Source organism: Arachis ipaensis, chromosome B01 (assembly GCF_000816755.2).
Source record: "Arachis ipaensis cultivar K30076 chromosome B01, Araip1.1, whole genome shotgun sequence".
NCBI lineage: Eukaryota > Viridiplantae > Streptophyta > Magnoliopsida > Fabales > Fabaceae > Arachis > Arachis ipaensis.
Window position 1 is genome coordinate 109,841,149 of NC_029785.2, and position 21,286 is coordinate 109,862,434.

Below are 21,286 nucleotides of genomic sequence, written 5' to 3' on the forward strand. Positions count from 1 at the left end.
CAGAGATGAGAGAATCACACAACCATATATCCTGGTTTAGCCACCTTGTGTAATGTGACCTACATCCAGTCTCTCCCACAACAGTGGTAAAATTTTCACTATCATTCACAATGATTACAAACATTAATTTCCCTAGAATTCAACCCAATTTTATCTGGGATAAACCTAGCTTCTACTCAAGTTAGATTTGGCTAGGTTCACTTCCTAAACTTTCAATCACTAAGTGCTCACCCAACTTACAAGAAAATTCCCTCAGTTGCATGTGTAGAAAATAGAAAAACATACAAAAGAGTGACATAATTTTTTGACTTTCTCTAATAACTCTCTGTCTTTTCTCTCAATGACTTTTACCGATGCCTCACTTAATGCCTTTTTTCCATTGAAAAGAAACAAAGAAAGATGAACACTGAAGATAGAAAATTTAATGTAAACTCATGAAGGAGAAGAAGGGATAGCTTGAAAGTTATGAAGACTCAAACTTGTGTGCTCACTCCTTACTCCAACCTCTAGCTGTTTACCCCTTTTATAGAGGAGTAAAGCTTCCAGAGCTTGAAACTTGGCTTGAACAGTTGACTTCTTCTTCCTCAAATACATCAGCAGCAACGCAGAGAAGAGATGGGACAACAACAATAAATAAAGCAAACATGCATTCTTACCTAGCTACTTATCTTTCTTCTCTTTTCAAATTTCTTCAAGGATCTGAGTCATTCATGAATGCTTTAGCTCCAAGTTTTGTTCTTGACCCTCAATTTGTAGCAGAGCTTCATAACCTCCATTTTCTTTAAGTTTTCCATTCGGTGCATGAAGGAGGAAAGTATTCTGAACAAGCAACAATGAAGCACAAAGAAGGAAATGATTTTCTGATTCACCTTCGAATTTGATCTTTGCTTTGAGCCCTAGCTTTTGACATTTTTTTTCTTTTTTGTTTAATTTCTTGATTTTGGCAATCCATTTTTTCTTCTTGATTTGAACTCTAATAAGACTTTCTTTTTCTTGCTTTCTTTTGGGACTTCTTTACATGGGGTTAGAGAAGCGAGAAGAGAGAGAATAAGTTCGATCACTTTGGCTTTAGTTCAGAGAAAAATGAGTTATTTTTTTCTATCTAGGTTAGTGATTAGCAAATATTCCTTAGGCCATTAGTGAGTGAATGAGTGCTTATAGGACTGAATCATTATTGGGCCTTATCAGCTTGTTATTGGGCCTGTTTTAATTACTATAATTTTCTGCACAATGAACAAACCAATCGTACACATAATTAGATTTTTCACCCAATAATAATATTTAGTCATCATCAATTAATTATTCTTATTTTTTCAAACTCAACAATCTCTCCCTTGGTGACAAACATTATAAAATGAATTGTAAATAAAAAAAAAGAAAAGGACAAATCGATCCCTGACTTTTTGGTCCGTCGACATTTAAGTCCCTGAATATTTAAAAATATATTTAAGTCCCTGACTTCTTTAAAATATGGACACATTGATCCCTGAGTCTAATTTGTCTAATTTTAAAAACTCTCTCCCGTATACATCCGTATCAACCAAGTCAGTACAATGGGAGTCACGTTTAATTTTTTTGTTGGGTCTGACAGACCCAAGTGAACATGAGGGATCGATATGTCCAAGTTTTGAAAAGGTCAGGGACATAAATGTATTTTCAAATTCTCAAGGAGTTAAATGTCCGCAGATCAAAAGGTCAATTACCTATTTGTCATTTTCTCTAAAAAAAAATGAGAAAAGTTTAATGAACTTTCCTTTGATGATATAATTTTTAAGTTGAATTCTCCCTTTCTTTCATTCTTTTGGCTCCTCCTAAATGTTAACATTTTCTTATCCTGTGACTAAAACAACAACAGAGTCTATGCAGAAAAGTATATTCACAAATAATGCCAAACATCCAAGATTAATATACAAGCAACCTTATGTACTAATCAAATCAAATGAACCAGCTTGATAAATCATTTTTTAGAAAATATTAATAAGGCTATTAATCCTAAAAAAATCATCATTCAATATCAAGCAATCATAAGACCAATATATCAATATGAACAGTGATAAAAAAGTATTTCTTCAAATCTGATCATTACTAACTGCAGTTTCAATAAGTCATTAGTACCAACAAAATCATTATTGCTAAAACAAAATAGCAACACTAACTAACCAACAATTCATTTCTCATGCTCACTTCCCCTTTTATTATCAAGGAGAGATAGTATTCTCTGCACACATATTTTTTAGTTTTCAAGAAATGTATTAGTTCAATCAGTTCAGAGTTAAATGTCTATAAATCACTATTACAGTTATCCAAAACAAACTAAAAAGTATCAAAGTAGCATAATTTAAACATCAAAAAATAGTTTTTCATAATCGGCAGTAGCAACAAAGGACTTAGACATCAGATCCCTCTTCTTTAGTTTTCAGGATATCTTCTTCTTCTTGCTCAGACATCATTTGGTCATCTTTCAAGGATTCAATGTACTTTAAAAGTATCTCAACCTGGCTTTGGAATTTTCTCAAGGAATTTTCATTTTGAATATCCAATCTCCTAGCTTGTTGGCTCGAGTTGATCATATGCTTAGTGAGATTTACAAATTCTTTCAATACATCTTTTACAATACCATTTACCAAGTACTTGATGGATAAAGATGTACTAAGAGTTGATGGAGGAGAGATGCTTTCATCTTGTTCTTCTTCCATAACCGTGTCTTTAGCAGCCTTAGTCCCTTTTTCTTTAGTTTGTTTGACTACACCACCGGCTTTAAGAGATGAAATTATATTCTCCTGGGTCTCATTATTTAGATCAACACCAAAATAATCAAAGAAATAAGTAAAAAAATATGCCATATGGTAATGAAATAATTTTATCACTTTGGATATAGTCATACATATGAAGCATCATCAGATATGCAAATGAAATTTCAGTTATGTTAACCAAGGTGTCGCAAAGAGTAACCCTTTGATATGAACCGCTTTGTGGTAGGAGAATATGGATAATGATACAATGCAACTGGGCTTTAACAAGACCTAAAGCCCTGTGGTTAGGAGTGACACTGATAAACCGCTATTTTATGGTTTATTTTGTATTGAATTGAGCGGATTTTATCCATTATTCTCACACTTATGCATAGAACTCGCATGTTTTATATTTTCCTTCCTAATTTTGTTCTATGATTAAAAACATGCTTCTTTGGCCTTAAATTCGCTAATTTTAATCCTCTCTTACTACCATTCGATGCCATGATATGTGTGTTAAGTGATTTCAGGTTTTCCAGGGAAGGAATGACTTAGAGGATGGAAAGGAAGCATGCGAAAATGGAAGGAACACAAGAAATCAAGTGTTTCAGAAGCTGGCAGTGACGCGTATGCATGGGTGATGCGTACGCGTGACTGGTGCAGAAGACAAGCGACGCGCATGCGTGGACGACGCGTACGTGTGACCAGGAATTTGTTAAAGCGACGCGTACGTGTGGGCGACACGTACGCGTGACAGAGCGTCATGTGTTGCAATTGCAGAAAATGCTGGGGCGATTTCTGGGCTGCTTTTGACCCAGTTTCAAGCCCGAAAATACTGACTAGAGGCTGCAGAATGGAGCTGGAAGGGGGAAATCAATCATTCACACATTCATACACATTAGTTAGGTTTTAGATGTAGTTTTCTAGAGAGAGAGGTTCTCTTCTCTCTCTAGGTTTTAGGGTTTTTAGGTTTAGCTTTTCTCAAATTCAGATTTCTACTTTACTTTAATTTAATTTCTCTTCTACTTTTATTTGTTCTAGTACCTTAGTTATCTATCTCTCTTGTTGATTACTTTATGTTGCCAATCTAGTTTATGAATTCTTCTTGTTTCCTTTAATCCTTATTAATGCAAGTTATGTTTTCATGTTTATGATTGCTTCTTTCTCCATTTGTTATTATTGTTTCCTATTGCAATTATTGGTCTTAGATTTTGCTATGCCTTGTTAGTTTTTCATGTTTTTATTTTATGCCTTCCAAGTGTTTGATAAAATGCTTGGTTGTATTTTACGTTACATTTTTATGTTCTTAGCTTAGATTGAGTAAATTGGAGACTCTTGAATTGTCAAAGTCTCTTGTTAGTTGGTGATTGAAAGTTGCTAGTTGGGTTGAGTTTCACTAACTCTAGTCTTTGATTAGGACTTGTAAACTAAAGTTGAATTGCTCACTTGACTTACCTTCAATTGTTAGAGGTTAACTAAGTGCGAGAAAAAGGTAATTACCATCACAAGTGACTATGATAATGGGGATATGAATTCCAATTATCAATCATTGCTACGACTTTTCTTAATTGTTAGTTTACTTCCTTGTTGTTTACATTTCTTATCTCTTATTCAAGACCTCAAAAATACTTTTCTATAACCAATAATAAACTACACTTCCCTTCAATTCCTTAAGAGACGACCCGAGGTTTAAATACTTTGGTTAATTTTATTTGGTTTGTATTTGTGACAAACAATTTAAACATTGATTGAGGTTAATTTGTTGGTTTAGAACTATACTTGCAACGTAAAAATTTTTGTGAAAATCTTTACCGACATTTTTCCTCCGTCAAGTTTTTGGCGCCGTTGCCGGGGAACAAAGAATTGAGCATCAAACCCTCACCGGAAGTGTATACACTGTACTCACTCAAGTGTTTAAGGTTCGATTCTCTCAATTCTCTACTAACGTTGCTTTCTAAGACTTGCTTCTTCTATCAATTAACAAAATTTTAATGCACAAATACACATATCAAGAGGTCTTTTAAGGGTTGTAATGGGGTTAGGGTCAAGGTAAGATTGTATTTGGTTAAGTGGACTAAAATCTGAATCCTTGATTAACCTAAATTTTCCACCTAACTTAAGACAATCCATGTAATTAGAATATAAAATCTAACTACCCATTAACTATGTTTACTACATATTCATGCATCCCAATTTGAGTACAACACATATGCATTGCTATCACCACTTACTTTGGGGCATTTTGTCCCCTTTTTATTGCTTGCTATTTTTCTTTTCTTTTTCTCTTTTTTTTTTTCTTTTTCTTTTTCTTTTCTTTTTATTTTTCTTATTTTTCTCAATGCATATGATTAAGGTATTGAATGCATGAACATGTCCTCAAAATTTTTTTCATATTTTCATAAAAATACACAACACCCAATTCTCAAACCAAATGTTTCCAAACCCAATTTTCCCACACTTAAATCATGAGCACCCTCACTAGTCTAAGCTAACCAAGGATTCAAATTAAGAACATTATTGTTTTCCGCTTAGAGTTAATGATGTGCTAAAGTAAAGAACAAATGGGTTTAAAAAGGCTCAACATTGGTTTGCAAAGGATAATGACAAGGTAAGGCCATATAAGTATGTGAGCTATAGTGAAACAAAGGCCTTAATCACATAAGTGCATGCATACATCAAACAATAGAAATGTAGAATCAAGCAAGACAAAGATCACAATTTTAGAGAGAACAACACACACTAAAACAGAATATTGGTTGATAAAATGCAACCAATCAAATAGGTTCGAAATCTCACTGGTTTTGTGTGTTCGAGCTCTAAACCATGTTCCAAATTAAATTCTTCAAGCAAGTTTAACAAAAAAATTTAATTTAAATTAGTGCAATACTTAAAATAGTTTTTTGAAAAAGAATTCATCACTTCAACCAAGTAGTACATACATGCAAACAGTTAACTACACATGCAATTTATTATGCAATGCAATAAATAACTATAAAGAAAACTAAGAATTGGTGTTGAAAAGAAGGTAACTAACCCACGGAAGTCGGTATCGACCTCCCCACACTTAAAGATTGCATCGTCCTCGGTGCATGCAAAGATATGCAAGTGGACGGGTAGCTGCAACTGATGCGCTTGCTCAAAAGATTGTGCGGAGAGACTTGCTGTGCCCCAGTTAGAAACTTTTTCTTTTCCCTTCTTGGTGGCCATCCTGAAAGAAGAGAAAAAGGAAGAGGAATAACCCAGAAACAAAGATATGAAAACAACTAAAATATGGGTGGGCTAATGCCAAATAATAATGAGGTTCTCAACTACATGGTAGCTACAACATGTGAGTGAGAAAACAATAGAAGCAAAGGGCATTTCCAGTAAATAGCATACAAATCAGGAAGCACCAAAACAATGCAAGAAATATTCAACACTTAAGTAAGAAAATTCAACACCAATGGAAAAATAGCAAATTTAGAAAAAGTCATGAAAAAAAAGTACAAAATTAAAATGCAATGAATGAAAGTATGCAAATGCAATAAACAAAAGAGAATAAAAGAGATAAAGATAAGAAAAAATGATAAGTGAACTTTTGAAAAGTGAGAGAAGAAGAATGTAAGAAAGGAAGAAGAAAGAAGAAGAAAGGAGAAAGAAAGAAGAAGAAAGGCATAAACAAGGCACAAACGCGACGCACGCGCACAGGTCACGCGTGCGTGTGAAAACAGAAACAGCCATGCGACGCGTGAGTGTTGTCCACGCGTACGCGTGGATGGCCCAAAATGAAACATGACGCGTGAGCATCGGTCACGCGTACACGTGACTACTCGTCATGCCAGACACACGATTCCAGCATTATACCAGCACAACTCTCTGTTCAATACAGTAAGGTACTCCGATTTTTCATACCACGCGTATGCGTCATTGACGTACACGCGTGGAATCACAAAATTGCTAGTGACGCGTACGCGTGAATCACGCGTACGCATGAGGTGGTTTGTGCACCAGGCACCCCTCCCGCACCATTCCAGCGTAACTCTCTGTTCAGAAATACATGAACCTCCACATGACGCATGCGCATCATTGATGCTTACGCGTCATATGCACTTTTTTGTTTTAAATAAAAGGCTACCAAAGTAATGTGAAACATTAATAAACAAGCAAAATCACAATGTAAACTAAATAAACCTAAGTAAAAATGAGAATTTAACTTATTACCCATATAAATAAAAGAGAAAATAGAAATAATTTACCATGGTGGGTGTCTCCCACCTAGCACTTTTAGTTAAAGTCCTTAAGTTGGACATTTGGTGAGCTCCTTGTCATGGTGGCTTGTGCTTGAACTCATTTTGAAACTTCCAATAATGCTTGGACTTCCAATAAGCTCCGACATTTTCAAGTGAATTCACCAAGCCTTGATGAAGTTCTTCACAAGCTTTGAGCTCCCAAAGTTGATCCTCTTGTATGCCGGGATCCCAAATCTTGTTTCTACACCCGTCTTTAAGTGGGTCATCATTGTTTCAACCGGGTGGCAAGCAATTCAAATTCTCTATGAAGTACCAAACTCTTCTCTTAGATCCCACCAATTGATCACTAGTCCAACCCTTGCATCTAGCTCTTGAAATCTCAACCTTGATGAGCCTTGATTTGTAACTCCAACCACTAAGCATCCTTCTCTTACGCTTCATTCCACAAAGCCTCCTAAGTTGGCCATTCGTTTCAAGAATACCATACTCAAGTGGGACAATAAAGTGAATAGAGATAAGTTTTACCCACTCAAATGAAGGAGTAGACGGCAACCTAGGTAGAGAAGTCTCCAATGTTCTTGACAAAACACATTTAACTCCCGTCCATCCTTTTCGAAGGACTTCCACCTTTTGAAAAGATTCTTCACTTTCAAGCTTTTCTCCACTGGATTTATCCAACTTTTCTCCGTTACTCACATCATAACTATGAGGTTGAGAGAAATCTACCTCAATGTTGCTTTCAATTTCATTGGGAGAATGCTCTTCTAACTCAAGGATTTCACTTGTGGATGCAAATTCATCACTAGGATGGCCTGATTCATGATCATCATCACCAAGGGAACTCGCTTCTTGATCTATTCCATCCAATTCTTCATAGGGAATATGCCTTGGAGGTCGTGTACTACTCGCCTCAACATTAATTTCAAGCTTCTTGGAGGAATACTCTACAACTCTAGATTCCCATGGAGGTTCAGCATCTCCTAAGTCTTCAACCACTTCTTCCTCTTCAACAAACACGGTTTCCTCCAATTGTTCCGATACAAAATCACATTCTTAAATTTTCACTGGAGTTCCTAATTTATCCTTCATGCTACACTCTTCATTAGATTCTCCACATGTAGCCATATGAGTTCCTTGAGTGTCTAAACGTTGGGAAGCTAATTGACTTACTACCTCAGTCAAGGAAGCCATGAATTCTAGTACCTCCCTTTGCAACTCTCTTTTCTCTTGAAGAAGAACACCAAGGGTGTCATCTATTGGAGATTGGAGTGGATATGAGGGTTCATTACTTGAGAGGAAATGTTCATGATCAGAGGGTGGTTCATAATGATACGGATGTAGCGGTTCAACACTCTCTATCTTTTCCACTTGTTGCACAACACACTCATCCGTAAAAATGCTTTGTTCATTGCATGAGTCCCATTGGTCGAACTTTTGACGGATGGTTGCTTGAAGTTAATCCATTGCTTCCTTGAGACGATCCTGTGACTCTTGTTTCGCTTGGCTAACATAATTAGGATCATATTGTAGTTGAAAGCTCGCATACATTGGAGGTGGTGGTTCTTGGGAGATAATTGTGTTAGAATTGGGGTGTGGTGCACAAAATCACAATCACACTTTTGCAATTCTGCACAACTAACCAGCAAGTGCACTGGGTCGTCCAAGTAATACCTTACGTGAGTAAGGATCGATCCCACGGAGATTGTCGGCTTGAAACAAGCTATGGTTATTTTGTAATTCTTAGTCAGGAAATTAATAATAAAAATGATTGGGTTTATGAAGAGTAAATATCATAAATTAAATGATACTTGTTATGCAGTAATGGAGAACAGATTGAGGATTTAGAGATGCTCTGTCTTCTGAATCTCTGCTTTCCTACTGTCCTAATGCAGATAGAACGGAGGTGGTTGTCAGGCACGCGTTCATAGGTGAGAATGATGATGAGTGTCACGGATCATCACATTTATCAGGGTGAAGAGCGAGTGAATATCTTAGAATAGAAACAAGCGTGATTGAATGAAAACAGTAGTAATTGCATTAATTCATCAAAACACAGCAGAGCTCCTCACCCCCAACCATGTGGTTTAGAGACTCATGCCATCAGAAATACAATGTGAAGTGTAAAAATGTCATGAGGTACAAAATAAATCTCTAAAAGTAGTTTTTATACTAAACTAGTAACTAGGATTTACAGAAATGAGTAAATGATGCAGAAATCCACTTCCGGGCCCACTTGGTGTGTGCTTGGGCTGAGCATTGAGCTTTACACGTGTAGAGACTTCTCTTGAAGTTAAACGCTAGGTTGCAGCCTGTTTTTGACGTTTAACTCTGGTTTGTAACCTATTTCTGGCGTTTAACTTCAGAATAGGGCAGGAAGTTGGCGTTTGAACGCCAGTTTGCGTCGTCAAAACTTGGGCAAAGTGTGGACTATTATATATTGCTAGAAAGCCCTAGATGGCTACTTTCCAACTCAATTAAGAGTGCATCAATTGGGTTTCTGTAGCTCCAGAAAATCCACTTCGAGTGCAGGGAGGTCAGAATCTAACAACATCTACAGTCCTTTTTCAGCCTCTGAATCAAATTTTTGCTCAGGTCCCTCAATTTCAGCCAGAAAATACTTGAAATCACAGAAAAACACACAAACTCATAGTAAAGTCCAGAAATGTGATTTTTATTTAAAAACTAATAAAAATATAATAAAAACTAACTAAAATATACTAAAAACTATGTAAAAACAATGCCAAAAAGCGTATAAATTATCCGCTCATCACAACACCAAACTTAAATTGTTGCTTGTCCCCAAGCAACTAAAAATCAAATAGGATAAAAAGAAGAGAATATACTATAAATTCCAAAATATCAATGAAACTTAGTTCTAATTAGATGAGCGGGACTAGTAGTTTTTTTGCCTCTGAACAGTTTTGGCATCTCACTTTATCCTTTGAAGTTCAGAATGATTGGCATCTATAGGAACTCAGAATTTAGATAGTGTTACTGATTCTCCTAGTTCAGTATGTTGATTCTTGAACACAGCTACTTTATGAGTCTTGGCCGTGGCCCTAAGCACTTTGTTTTCCAGTATTACCAGTGGATACATAAATGCCACAGACACATAACTGGGTGAACCTTTTCAGATTGTGACTCAGCTTTGCTAGAGTCCCCAATTAGAGGTGTCCAGGGTTCTTAAGCACACTCTTTTTGCTTTGGATCACGACTTTAACCGCTCAGTCTCAAGCTTTTCACTTGACACCTTCACGCCACAAGTACATGGTTAGGGACAACTTGTTTTAGCCGCTTAGGCCAGGATTTTATTCCTGTGGGCCCTCCTATCCACTGATGCTCAAAGCCTTGGATCCTTTTTACCCTTGCCTTTTGGTTTAAAGGGTTACTGGCTTTTTGCTCTTGCCTTTTGGTTTAAAGAGCTCTTGGCTTTTTCTGCTTGCTTTTTTCTTATTTTTTTCTTTTTTTTTCTTCTTTTTTTCGCCAATTTTTTTCGCAAGCCTTTGCTTTTCACTGATTTTTCTTGCTTCAAGAATCAATTTTATGATTTTTCAGATTATCAAATAACATTTCTCCTTTTTCATAATTCTTTCAAGAGCCAACAATTTTAACATTCATAAACAACAAATTCAAAAGACATATGCACTGTTCAAGCATTCATTCAGTAAATAAACATAAAGCATAGAGAACAAAAACAGAAAAAATAAATAGACAAGGAGATTAAGGAACGGGTCCACCTTAGTAAGGATGGCGTCTTCTTCCTCTTGAAGAACCAATGGTGCTCTTGAGCTCCTCTATGTCTCTTCCTTGCCTTTGTTGCTCCTCCTTCATAGCTCTTTGATCTTCTCTAATCTCATGGAAGGTGCCATATGGTTATGGAAAATTAAAAAGCGGGGCCTTTTCCACACCAAACTTAAAATATTTGCTCGTCCTCGAGCAAAAGAAGAAAGAAAGGAGGAGATGGAGATGTGTGGTGGGTTCGGCCAAGGGAGGGTGATAGTGTGTATGAGGGGTTTATGATGGATGAATATGAGTGGTGAAGAGAGTATGGAGAAGAGGGTGGGGTAGGTGGGGATCCTGTGGGGTCCACAGATCCTGAGGGGTCAAGGACTTATCATCCCTGCTCCATTTAGGCGTGCAAAACGCCCATAGTGTGCAATCCTGGCGTTAAACGCCAGGTTGCTGCTTATTTCTGGCGTTTAACGCCATCTTTTCTCCCTTTATTGGCGTTTAACACCAAGTTGGTGCTTGTTTCTGGCGTTAAATGCCAGATTGTAGCTTATTTCTGGCGTTTAACGCCAGCTTGATGCTTCTTTCTGGCGTTAAACGCCAGTAAGCTCTTCCTCCAGGGTGAGCTATTTTTAATGCTGTTTTTGATTTTGCTTTGATTTTTGTGACTCCACATGATCATCATCCTAAAGAAAACATAAAATAAAAATAGAAAACAGAAAATTAACTTAGATAAGTAAAAATTGGGTTGCCTCCTAATACGCGCTTCTTTATTGTCTTTAGCTGGACTTTACTGAACTTTTAATCTAGTCTCAGCTTTGAGCATTCTTGCTCAACATTGCCTTCAAGATAATGCTTGACTCTCTGTCCATTAACAATGAACTTCTTATTAGAATCAATGTCTTGAAGCTCCACATAGCCATATGGTGACACACTTGTAATCACATATGGTCCTTTCCACCGGGATTTTAGTTTCTCGGGGAATAATCTGAGCCTAGAGTTAAACAGCAGAACCTTTTATCCTGGTTCAAAGACTCTGGATGATAGTCCCAGTAGACCTTATGCTCCAGTTCCATGGGCAGATGACAGGCCTTGCCATACACAAGCTGGTATGGAGAGGTTTCTATAGGAGTCTTGAATGCTGTTCTGTATGCCCACAGAGCATCATCCAAGCTTTTTGCCCAATACCTTCTACGGGTAATTACAGTCCGTTCTAGGATTCTTTTTAGTTCTCTATTAGAAACTTCAGCTTACCCATTTGTCTGTGGATGATATGGAGTTGCTACTTTGTGGCTAATTCCATATCGAACCATAGCAGAATAAAGCTGTTTATTGCAAAAATGAGTGCCCCCATCACTGATTAGTGCTCTAGGGACACCAAACCTACTGAAGATATGTTTCTGGAGGAACTTCAGCACTGTCTTAGTATCATTAGTGGGTGTTGCAATGGCCTCTACCCATTTGGATATATAGTCGACTGCCACCAGAATATAAGTGTTTGAGTATGATGGTGGGAAAGGCCCCATGAAGTCAATACCCCATACATCAAACAACTCAATCTCTAAGATCCATTGCTGAGGCATGACGTAACCATGAGGTAGATTACCAGCTCTCTGGCAGCTGTCACAGTTACGCACAAACTCTCGGGAGTCTTTATAGAGAGTAGGCCAATAGAAGCCACATTGGAGTACTTTTGTGGCTGTTCGCTCACCTCCGAAATGTCCTCCATATTGTGATCATGACAATGCCATAGGATCTTCTATGCTTCTTCTCTAGGTACACACCTACGGATTATTCTGTCTGCACATCTCTTAAAGAGATATGGTTCATCCCACAAGTAGTACTTTGCATCAGTAATTAATTTTTTTTGTTTGTTGCCTGCTGTACTCCTTGGGTATGAACCTTGCAGCCTTATAGTTTGCAGTGTCTGCAAACCATGGTGTTTTCTGAATGATAAACAATTGCTCATCTGGAAAGGTTTCAGAGATCTCAATAGAGAGAAAGGACGCCCCTTCTACTGGTTCTATCCGGGACAGATGATCAGCCACTTGGTTCTCTATCCCTTTTCTGTCTCTTATTTCTATATCAAACTCTTGCAGAAGCAACACCCATCTTATGAGCCTGGGTTTTGAATCCTGCTTTGTGAGTAGATATTTAAGAGCAGCATGGTCAGTGTACACAATCACTTTTGATCCTACTAAGTATGATCTAAACTTGTCAATGGCATAAACCACTGCAACCAATTCTTTTTCTGTGGTTGTATAATTTTTCTGGGCATCATTTAAAACGCAGCTAGCATAATAAATGACATGTAGAAGCTTGTTATGCCTCTGTCCCAATATTGCACCAATGGCATGGTCACTGGCATCACACATTAGTTCGAATGGTAATGTCCAGCCTGGTGCAGAAATAACTGGTGCTGTGACCAGCTTAGCTTTCAGAGTTTCAAACGCCTGCAAACACTCTGTGTCAAACACAAATAGCGTGTCAGCAGCTAGCAGATTGCTCAGAGGTTTTGCAATTTTTGAAAAATCCTTTATAAACCTCCTATAGAATCCTGCATGCCCCAGAAAGCTTCTGATTGCCTTAACATTGGCAGGTGGTGGTAATTTTTCAATTACTTCCACTTTAGTTTGATCCACCTCTATTCCCTTGTTTGAAATTTTATACCCAAGGATAATCCCTTCAGTCACCATAAAGTGACATTTTTCCCAGTTTAAAACTAGGTTGGTCTCTTGGCATCTTTTTAGAACAAGTGCTAAATGGTCAAGGCAGAAGCTGAATGAGTCTCTAAATACTAAAAAGTCATCCATGAAGACTTCCAGAAATTTCTCTACCATATCAGAGAAGATAGAGAGCATGCACCTCTGAAAGGTTGCAGGTGCATTGCACAGACCAAAAGGCATCCTTCTGTAAGCAAACAGTCCAGAAGGACATGTGAATGCTGTTTTCTCTTGGTCCTGAGGATCTACTGCAATTTGGTTGTAACCTGAATAGCCATCCAAAAAGTAGTAGTATTCATGACCTACTAGTCTTTCTAGCATTTGGTCTATGAATGGTAAAGGAAAGTGATCCTTCCTGGTGGCTGTATTGAGCCTTCTGTAATCAATACACATACGCCACCCTGTAACTGTTCTTGTAGGAACCCGTTCATTTTTTTCATTATGAACCACTGTCATGCCTCCCTTCTTGGGGACAACTTGGACAGGGCTCACCCAGGGGCTATCAGAAATAGGATAAATAATCCCAGCCTCCAGTAACTTGGTGACCTCTTTCTGCACCACCTTCTTCATGGCTGGATTTAGCCGCCTTTGTGGTTGAACCACTGGCTTAGCATCGTCCTCCAATAGGATCTTGTGCATGCATCTTGCTGGATTGATGCCCTTAAGATCACTTATGGACCACCCAAGAGCTGCCTTGTGTGTCCTTAGCACTTGAAGTAGTGCTTTCTCTTCCTGTGGATTTAAAGCAGAGCTTATGATCACCGAAAAAGTGTCACCTCCCAGAAATGCATATTTCAGGGATGGTGGTAGTGGTTTGAACTCGGGTTTAGGAGGTTTTTCCTCTTCCTGAGGAATTTTCAGAGGCTCTTTTATTTCCTCTGATTCCTCCAGATCAGGCTGAACATCTTTAAAGATGTCTTCTAGCTCTGATTCAAGACTCTCAGCCATGTTGATCTCCTCTACCAGGAAGTCAATAATATCAGCACACATGCAGTCTTTTGATGTGTCTGGATGCTTCATTGCCTCAACAGCATTCAGCCTGAACTCATCCTCATTGACTCTTAAAGTCACTTCCCCTTTTTGGATATCAATGAGGGTTCGTCCAGTTGCTAGAAAAGGTCTTCCTAGAATGAGAGTTGCACTCTTGTGCTCCTCTATTTCCAGCACTATAAAGTCAGTGGGAAAGGCAAATGGCCCAACTTTGACAATCATGTCCTCAATTATGCCTGATGGGTATTTAATGGAGCCATCAGCAAGTTGAAGACATATCCGGGTTGGTTTGACCTCTTCAGTCAAGCCAAGCTTTCTGATAGTGGATGCAGGGATTAGATTGATACTTGCCTCAAGGTCACATAGAGCTGTCTTGGTACAAGTACCCTCTAATGTGCATGGTATCATAAAGCTTCCGGGATCTTTAAGCTTTTTTGGTAAGCTTGTCAGAATGACTGCACTGCATTCTTTAGTGAGGAAAGCTTTTTCTGTTTCTCTCCAATCCTTCTTATGACTTATGATCTCTTTCATGAACTTAGCATAAGAGGGTATTTGCTCAAGTGCCTCTGCAAACGGAATCTTTATTTCAAGAGTCCTGAGATAGTCTGCAAAGCGAGCAAATTGTTTATCCTGTTCCGCTTGGCGGAGTTTCTGAGGATAAGGCATTTTGGCTTTATATTCTTCAACCTTAGTTGCTGCAGGTTTATTTCCTACAGAGGCAGGTTGAAGCCTTCTTGAGGGAGTTATTATCAGCACTTGCAGGTGTCTGATCCCTCACTGGCGTTTGAACGCCAGAACTGGACGTGGATTGGGCGTTTAACACCATATTCCTGCCCTTTTCTGGTGTTTGAATGCCAGAACTGGACATGGATTGGGAGTTTAATGCCAGTTTTTCACCCGTTTCTGGCGTTTGAACGCTAGACTTATTCCTCTCTGGACTCTTACTGTCCTCAGAGGGATTTGGGGCAGCAGGTCGCTCATCCTCTGTCAGCTGTTTCTTTCTTGGCTTTCTGCTATTTTGAGTTGAGGTATTTAACATTTTTCCACTTCTTAATTGAACTGCTTGGTACTCCTCTGTTATCTGTTTTGATAACTGCTGTTTTATCTTATTCAATTGTGATTCCATATCTTTGTTAGCAATTTTGGTTTCTTGTAGCATCTCCTTAAATTCTGCTAACTATCTTGTTATAGAAGATAGTTGCTGATTGAGTTCAGCAACTTGTTCCTGAGGACTAAAGTCAGTTGATACTGCCTTAGCTTCTTCTTGAGGACTCATTACTTATGTACGGATGCTGATTTCTAGCAACTATACCAATAAGTTCTTGAGCCTCTTCAATAGTCTTTCTCATGTGTATAGATCCACCAGCTGAGTGGTCTAGAGATACCTGAGCTTTTTCTGTAAGCACATAGTAGAAGATGTCTAATTGCACCCACTTTGAAAATATTTCAGAGGGGCATTTCCTTAGCATCCCTCTGTACCTCTCCCAGGCGTTATAAAGGGATTCATCATCCTCTTGTTTAAAGCCTTGGATGTCCAGCCTTAGCTGTGTCATTCTTTTTGGAGGGAAATATTGATTAAGGAATTTGTCTGATAACTGTTTCCATGTTCTTATGCTTGCCGTGGGTTGGTTATTTAACCACCTCTTAACTTGATCTTTTACAGCAAATGGAAACAGTAACAGCCTGTATACATCCTGATCTACCTCTTTATCACGCACTGTATCAGCAATTTGCAAGAACTGTGCCAGAAACTCAGTAGGTTCTTCCTGTGGAACATCGGAATACTGGCAATTTTGCTGCACCATGACAATGAGTTGAGAATTTAGCTCAAAATTGCTTGCTTTGATGGGAGGTATACAGATGCTACTCCCATATGCAGCAGTAATGGGGTTAGCATATGACCCCAGAGTCCTTCTGGACTGTTCATTTCTATTTAGGTCCATGATGGACAAAAGGGAATTGATATGAATTGCAAATAAAATATATTTTTGTTTTTATTTTATTTAAGTAGAAACAAACCGAATAATTAAAAATAATAAGATAAAATAAAATAATTAGAAATTAAAATATAAATTTCGAAAACTAGGAAAAAATAAATTTGAAAACTAAAATAATTACTTAATTAAAAAGATTTGAAAAACTTTTGATATGATTTTTGAAAAAGATTTTGAATTTTGAAATTTCAAAAATAAGATAAGATAGAATAAAAAGTTTTAAAATAAAAATCTGAATTTTTAAAGGGAAATTCGAAAATTAATTAAAATAAAGAGAAAAGATATTTTTGAATTTAATGAAGAAAGAGAAAAACAGTAAAAATGACACCAAACTTAAATTTTTAGATCAAAACAAAGAAAACAAACAGGAAAGCTTTGAATATCACAATGAACACTAAGAACAACTTTTGAAAAAATTTTTAAGAAACAGAAACACAAAGGACACCAAACTTAAAATTTTTTATATTCTGAGCACTAATAATTCGAAAAAAAATTGAAAGAAAAATAAAATCATGCAATTGACACCAAACTTAAAATATGAAACTAAACACAAACAGAAAAACTCAATTATTAGTTTATAAAATTTTTTGAAAAACTTAAATAGAGAAAATAAGGATTTTAAAAAAAAATTTCAACCAAAAACAATAATAGAAGACGCAATTTTAGTGACTCTAAACTAAAAAGATAAATTTTTCCTAATCTAAGCAACGAAATAAACCGTCAGTTGTCCAAACTCAAACAATCACCGGTAACGGCGCCAAAAACTTGGTGCACGAAATCACAATCACACTTTTGCAATTCCGCACAACTAACCAGCAAGTGCACTGGGTCGTCCAAGTAATACCTTACGTGAGTAAGGGTCGATCCCACGGAGATTGTCGGCTTGAAGCAAGCTATGGTTATTTTGTAATTCTTAGTCAGGAAATTAATAATAAAAATGATTGGGTTTATGAAGAGTAAATAGCATAAATTAAATGATACTTGTTATGCAGTAATGGAGAACAGATTGAGGTTTTGGAGATGCTCTGTCTTCTGAATCTTTGCTTTCCTACTGTCTTCTTCTTCACGCACGCAAGGCTCCTTCCATGGCAAGCTGTATGTTGGTGGATCACCGTTGTCAATGGCTACCATCCGTCCTCTCAGTGAAAATGGTCCAAATGCGCTGTCACCGCACGGCTAATCATCTGTCGGTTCTCACTCATGTTGGAATAGAATCCATTGATTCTTTTGCGTCTGTCACTACGCCCAACACTCGCGAGTTTGAAGCTCGTCACAGTCATCCCTTCCCAGATCCTACTCGGAATACCACAGACAAGGTTTAGACTTTCCGGATCTCAGGAATGGCCGCCAATAATTCTAGCCTATACCACGAAGACTCTGATCGTGAACTAGGAGGCTAAGAGATACACACTCAAGCTAATACAGATAGAACGGAGGTGGTTGTCAGGCACGCGTTCATAGGTGAGAATGATGATGAGTGTCACGGATCATCACATTTATCAGGGTGAAGTGCGAGTGAATATCTTAGAATAGAAACAAGCGTGATTGAATGAAAAACAGTAGTAATTGCATTAATTCATCAAAACACAGCAGAGCTCCTCACCCCCAACCATGGGGTTTAGAGACTCATGCCATCAGAAATACAATGTGAAGTGTAAAAATGTCAAGAGGTACAAAATAAATCTCTAAAAGTAGTTTTTATACTAAACTAGTAACTAGGGTTTACAAAAATGAGTAAATGATGCAGAAATCCACTTTCGGGCCCACTTGGTGTGTGCTTGGGCTGAGCATTGAGCTTTACACATGTAGAGACTTCTCTTGGAGTTAAACGCCAGGTTGCAGCCTGTTTCTGGTGTTCAACTCTGGTTTGTAACCTATTTCTGGCGTTTAACTTCAGAATAGGGCAGGAAGTTGACGTTTGAATGCCAGTTTGCATCGTCAAAACTTGGGCAAAGTATGGACTATTATATATTGGTGGAAAGCCCTGGATGTCTACTTTTGAATGCAATTGAGAGCGCACCAATTTGGTTTCTGTAGCTCCAGAAAATCCACTTCGAGTGCAGGGAGGTCAGAATCCAACAACATCTGCAGTCCTTTTTTTCAGCATCTGAATCAGATTTTTGCTCAGGTCCCTCAATTTCCTCCGGAAAATACCTAAAATCACAGAAAAACACACAAACTCATAGTAAAGTCCATAAAAGTAATTTTTATTTAAAAATTAATAAAAATATAATAAAAACTAACTAAAATATACTAAAAACTATGTAAAAACAATGCCAAAAAGTGTATAAATTATCCGCTCATCAGGGTGGTTCTGTGTATGGTTCATAGGGCTCATATGATTCTTGGTATGGTGGATATGTGTTAGGGTCATAAGGAAGTGTTTGATTGTAGGTGGCTTGTGAGTATGGTGGTTCAAAGCTATGTTGAGGAAGGGGTTCATAGGCATATGGTGGGACTTGTTGGTAACTAGAAGGGGGTTGATGAGCGGATAATTTATACGCTTTTTGGCATTGTTTTTACATAGTTTTAAGATGATCTAGTTAGTTTTTAGCATATTTTTATTAGTTTTTAAATAAAAATCACATTTCTGGACTTTACTATGAGTTTGTGTGTTTTTCTGTGATTTCAGGTATTTTCTGGCTGAAATTGAGGGACTTGAGCAAAAATCAGATTCAGAGGCTGAAGAAGGACTGCAGATGCTATTGGATTCTGACTTCCCTGCACTCAAAGTGGATTTTATGGAGATACAGAACTCCAAATGGCGCACTCTCAATTGCGTTGGAAATTAGACATCTAGGGCTTTCCAGCAATATATAATAGTCCATACTTTACTCGAGTTTAGACGACGCAAACTGGCATTCAACGCCAGTTTCCTACCTTATTCTGGAGTTAAACGCCAGAAACAGGTTGCAAAGTGGAGTTAAACGCCAGAAACAGGCTACACACTGGCGTTCAACTCCAAGAGAAGCCTCTACACGTGTAAAGCTCAATGCTCAGCCCAAGCACACACCAAGTGGGCCCCGGAAGTGGATTTCTGCATCATTTACTCATTTCTGTAACCCTAGTAATTAGTTTAGTATAAATAGAACTTTTTACTATCATGTTAAACGTCTTTTATCTGATCTTTGATCAGTTTTATGCTATCTTAGACCTTTATGGGGGCTGGCCATTCGGCCATGCCTGGACCATTATCACTTATGTATTTTCAACGGTAGAGTTTCTACACACCATAGATTAAGGTGTGGAGCTCTGCTGTTCCTCATGAATTAATGCAAAGTACTATTATTTTTCTATTCAATTCAAGCTTATTCCTATTCTAAGATATTCATTCGCACCCAGGAACATGATGAATGTGATGATTATGTGACGCTCATCACCATTCTCACCTATGAACGCGTGCCTGACAACCACTTACGTTCTACATGAATATGAGATAGAATGAGTATCTCTTAGGTATCTAATACAGGGGACCGAGTCCGAGATATTAGAATCTTCGTGGTATAAGTTAGAATCCATGGACGGCCATTCCTGAGATCCGGAAAGTCTAAACCTTGTCTGTGGTATTCCGAGAAGGATCTGGGAAGGGATGGCTGTGACGAGCTTCAAACTTGCGAGTGCTTAGTGTAGTGACAGACGCAAAAGGATCACTGAATCCTATTCCAGTATGATCGAGAACCGACAGATGATTAGCCATGCAGTGACAGCGCATTGGACCATTTTCACTGAGAGGACGGGATGTAGCCATTGACAACGGTGATGCCCAACATACAGCTTGCCATGGAAAGGAGTATGAAGGATTGGATGAGGACAGCAGGAAAGCAGAGGTTTATGAGGAACAAAAGCATCTCTATACGCTTATCTGAAATTCTCACCAAGGAATTACATAAGTATCTCTATCTTTATTTTACGTTTTATTTATCTTTTAATTATCAAATCTCTAAAACCATTTGAATCCGCCTGACTGAGATCTACAAGGTGACCATAGCTTGCTTCAGGCTGACAATCTCCGTGGGATCGACCCTTACTCACGTAAGGTTTCATACTTGGACGACCCAGTGCACTTGCTGGTTAGTTGTACGAAGTTGTGACAAAGTGTGATTCATGTTTGAGAGCACCAAGTCTTTGGCACCATTGTTGATGATCACAATTTCGTGCACCAAGTTTTTGGCGCCGTTGCCGGGGATTGTTCGAGTTTGGACAATTGACGGTTCATCTTGTTGCTCAGATTAGGTAATTTTATTTTAATTTTAAGTTTTTGTTTTTATTCTTTTTATTTTCGAAAATTTTTCAAAAAAAAAAAACTATTTTCAAAAAATTTTTCAAAAAAAATAAATTATTCTAGTGTTATTCAGAATTTTTAAGAAGGAATTCTAGAGTTTCATGAAACATGTTGAAGCCTGGCTGGTTGTAAAGCCATGTCTAATTCTTTTGGACCGAGGCTTCTACTCATCAGCACAGAAGCAAGTTGAATGAAGTATCAGCTGTTGTATGCCTGATTTGTATGCTAAAGCTTGGCTGGCTGGTGAGCCATGTCTAATTCCTGGACCGAAGTTTTAGACTAACATTGCAAGATTCCTGGAATTCCTATTAAAAATTTTGCAATCCTTATTTTCCTTTCCAAAATAATTTTCGAAAAAAAAATTTAATAAAATTATAAAACCAAAAATAATTTGATGTTTCTTGCTTGAATCTAGTGTCAAGTCATAAGTTTGGTATCAATTGCATGCTTATCTCTTTCTAGCATTTTTCGAAAATTTATGCATTGCATTCTTCATGATCTTCAAGTTGTTCTTGGTAAGTCTTGTTTGATCTTTGCATTTTCATGTTTTGTGTCTTTTCTTGTTTCTCATATGCATTCTGGCATTCTTAATGTCTAAAAATAAAAA

The 21,286-nt window shown here is 37.7% G+C and overlaps 1 long non-coding RNA gene across 1 annotated transcript in view; it reads right to left on the bottom strand.

Moving 5' to 3' along the window:
* The window catches only part of LOC110271690, a 22,882-nt gene extending 2,271 nt beyond the window's left edge, over nucleotides 1-20,611 (bottom strand). The window contains exons 1-3 of the long non-coding RNA XR_002362263.1: nucleotides 20,600-20,611; nucleotides 16,078-16,086; nucleotides 4,289-4,295 (exon numbers count right to left, since the gene is read on the bottom strand). This is a non-coding gene — a long non-coding RNA (uncharacterized LOC110271690). The remainder of the gene's footprint in view (nucleotides 1-4,288; nucleotides 4,296-16,077; nucleotides 16,087-20,599) is intronic.